The sequence below is a fragment of the Electrophorus electricus genome, chromosome 3 (genome assembly GCF_041902795.1).
Source record: "Electrophorus electricus isolate QZ-2024a chromosome 3, ASM4190279v1, whole genome shotgun sequence".
Lineage (NCBI taxonomy): Eukaryota > Metazoa > Chordata > Actinopteri > Gymnotiformes > Gymnotidae > Electrophorus > Electrophorus electricus.
In genome coordinates this window covers 41,028,521-41,031,244 of record NC_137499.1, presented here as the reverse complement: position 1 = coordinate 41,031,244, position 2,724 = coordinate 41,028,521, and the positions used below count along the sequence as shown (strand labels likewise).

Here is a 2,724-nt window from a genome sequence, read left to right as displayed (position 1 = left end):
TGGGTCAGGGGTTTGTGATGAACGACTGGGCTAAGGGTTTACACCACCCTGCACACAAACCCTATCACCACCTCTGAGATGGCCTGAGTCATTACCCCAAACAGCGAGGCAAGATCTCTCTCTCTCTCTCTCTCTCTCTCTCTTATATATATATATATATATATATATATATATATATATATATATATATATATATATATATATATATATATATATATATATATAAACCTTTCACAAATCAGCAAGGCCAGTTTCTGAAATTAAATTGCATTGCTTTGTCAGTTTTTGGCCAACTACATTAAATGCTCTGTTACATAAATCAGTTCAGTCCAACTCTGTCACTTTGATCCAGGTTTCATTTATATAACTGTCATTTTAATTCACAAATATAGATGTGCAAAACGCGCACACATGTAAGGGATTGCAACACGGAGTTATAGACGAAGGAGTTCTGAATCGCTATCCACAAGATAACTACCCAAAGAGGCAAGGTTTCCTCGTCTAGGCCAGTGTTTGAAATCATAATCGGCGTAAGACACAAGGATGCGCTCAAATATAATGAATGAATCACGTAATAGCAAATGTTTACTATTACAATTATTCATATCTTTATACGTAATTTGTAAGATTATTAATAAGACCGAAAATGTATTTGAATATAGTTATTGGACAGTAGCACAGGTCATTAGAACTGAGAGAAATGAGTAACATGGGTTATTCAGTTTTTTACCACTGCTAAACTATACATACCCACACCAAAAAGAAAAGAAACACACACTGAAATGCTTCCCCCACTACCGCTAAGTTAAACGTCTATCACGTCACTACTCAATAATAAAAATAAATGTCAAATTATCTGAAGGATAGTCAAAAATATTCTAAAAGATATTTTCAAAATTAGATGGATTAGATGTTTTCACGCTAATCCAGAGCGACTTACAAAAGTGCTTTGTTATTTACTCAAAGAACACATCCTAGTACTGTACAGTAGGTTAGATTCATTGAAGATTGAAGACCAGAACAGACCAGTACAGAAGCTCGTTTTTACTCGGGTTGAGCTTCAGTGGTGGGCTGTCATCCTTGACGCAATGTCAGTCAAGCATGCTGAGATACATCTGGAGACCTGCATGTCGGAGGGTGTGAAGGAAAGAATGATCTGGGTGTCGTTAGCATAGCAGTGGTAGGGGAAGCCATGTGAAGATATTACTAAACAAACAAACTAGACAAACACAAAGTAGCCCAGGGAAGATTTGTACCCTGCCCAATGCACACACGCATTTTACATGAGACACGAGACATTTTCAAGCTTGGGTGTCTGTTATAGACTTTAAAGAGAAAATGGGAGAAATTCCGTTCGGTTGACAACTGACTTTTTACATTTTTCATAAAATGGCACAACCAGCATTTCTTCTGTTTTCTCACATTAATCTATTTCATAATTAATCACATTATCCATAAAATATTCACAATCACAAAATAAACGAGGCTGTGGTAAAATAAAAGACAATTTACCAAGGTGAGATTAGACTGCATTACTCTTTAAATACATCGTCTTAAAGCCAAACACTAAGATAAACTGCATGCAGCTGGTTTAATGCGGCCAAATGGAAGACATTTATGAATAAAGGCTAAAACATACAAATATATAGCAACTAAAAATATACAACTACAAATAAAAACTCGGCAAGCAAGGTAAATTCACATTCTATTGTGGCTACTGATGTTACGGATACCTTCTTTAAATGAGTCAAAGGAAAATAATAAATAGGAAAAAGTCATTTATAAATTATTGTGATCTCCCATATTTGTGTGCCTCACCTGTTGTTTTTGTCCGCGTGAAAATGTCAGAAGGATTTTACTGCCATCTTCAGGACTCCTGAAGAACAAGAACAAAACGTTGCTGATATCGTTCATCTTTTTTGGAAATAGCTTTTTGTATACCACAAAGTCATTTTTTAAAAAGAGCCAGCTTTTCTAAACCTCGCATAGGCTTATTAATGAAAACTTGCAATAAAGAGAGTTGTGTTTTTTATTCTGATCGAAAGGTCAAGCCCTTGTGATTTTTAGTGTGGTGTTTTAATAGTGATTGCGAGCTCTCTGTCCAGATAGTGAATACTGTTTACCTCCCGTATCGCTGTCACACATCTCCATCTGCACACACGAGGCCTTAAGCAAACACACCTCCCGCCACGCCTGTGCCTGTAATGCTCTCAGGCAGCCATATTCTCTGACAGTGAGTTTGTCCTACCAAGTTGTCAGACTGAGCTGTTGCACGCTTTGTCTCTACGGCCACCAGTTGGGCAAACCCCTGAAACTCTGAACATGTCTGCTGCGTGCGTTCGTCTGCTGATCGGCTCCTGGTCCGTCCTTCACATCAGCCATATTCCTGTTAAGGCGAACTGGTACGTGGTTGGGCTGTTTCCCGCCGCACAAGATGGACCTCTTTCCTGGATGACTAATCATGCCCAGACCTTTCCTGTGTGTATTTATAACTTTTTAAAAGCTCTTGTCTCACCCTTCCAGTGGGGGGTTGTATAATTGTACCAGAGGTCTAGGAGTTTGAGGGTACGTGTGTGTGTGTGAGTGTGTGTGTGTGTGTGTGTGTGTGTGTGTGTGTGTGTGTGTGTGTGTGTGTGTGTGTGTGTGTGTGAGAGAGAGAGAGACGTGGTGCAGAATTTCCACTGTTTCTAGTTCTGCGCTCTTCTGGGCTGATTGATGATGTCA

The 2,724-nt window shown here is 38.9% G+C and overlaps 1 long non-coding RNA gene across 1 annotated transcript; it reads right to left on the bottom strand.

The window, feature by feature from the left end:
* Nucleotides 1–353: 353 nt before the first annotated feature.
* Nucleotides 354–2,394, bottom strand: LOC145657083 (uncharacterized). Its single transcript, XR_014122946.1, has 3 exons — nt 2,124–2,394; nt 1,819–1,876; nt 354–1,123 (listed from the first exon to the last, which is right to left on the bottom strand). It is a non-coding gene; the product is annotated as an uncharacterized LOC145657083 (long non-coding RNA).
* Nucleotides 2,395–2,724: the final 330 nt, after the last annotated feature.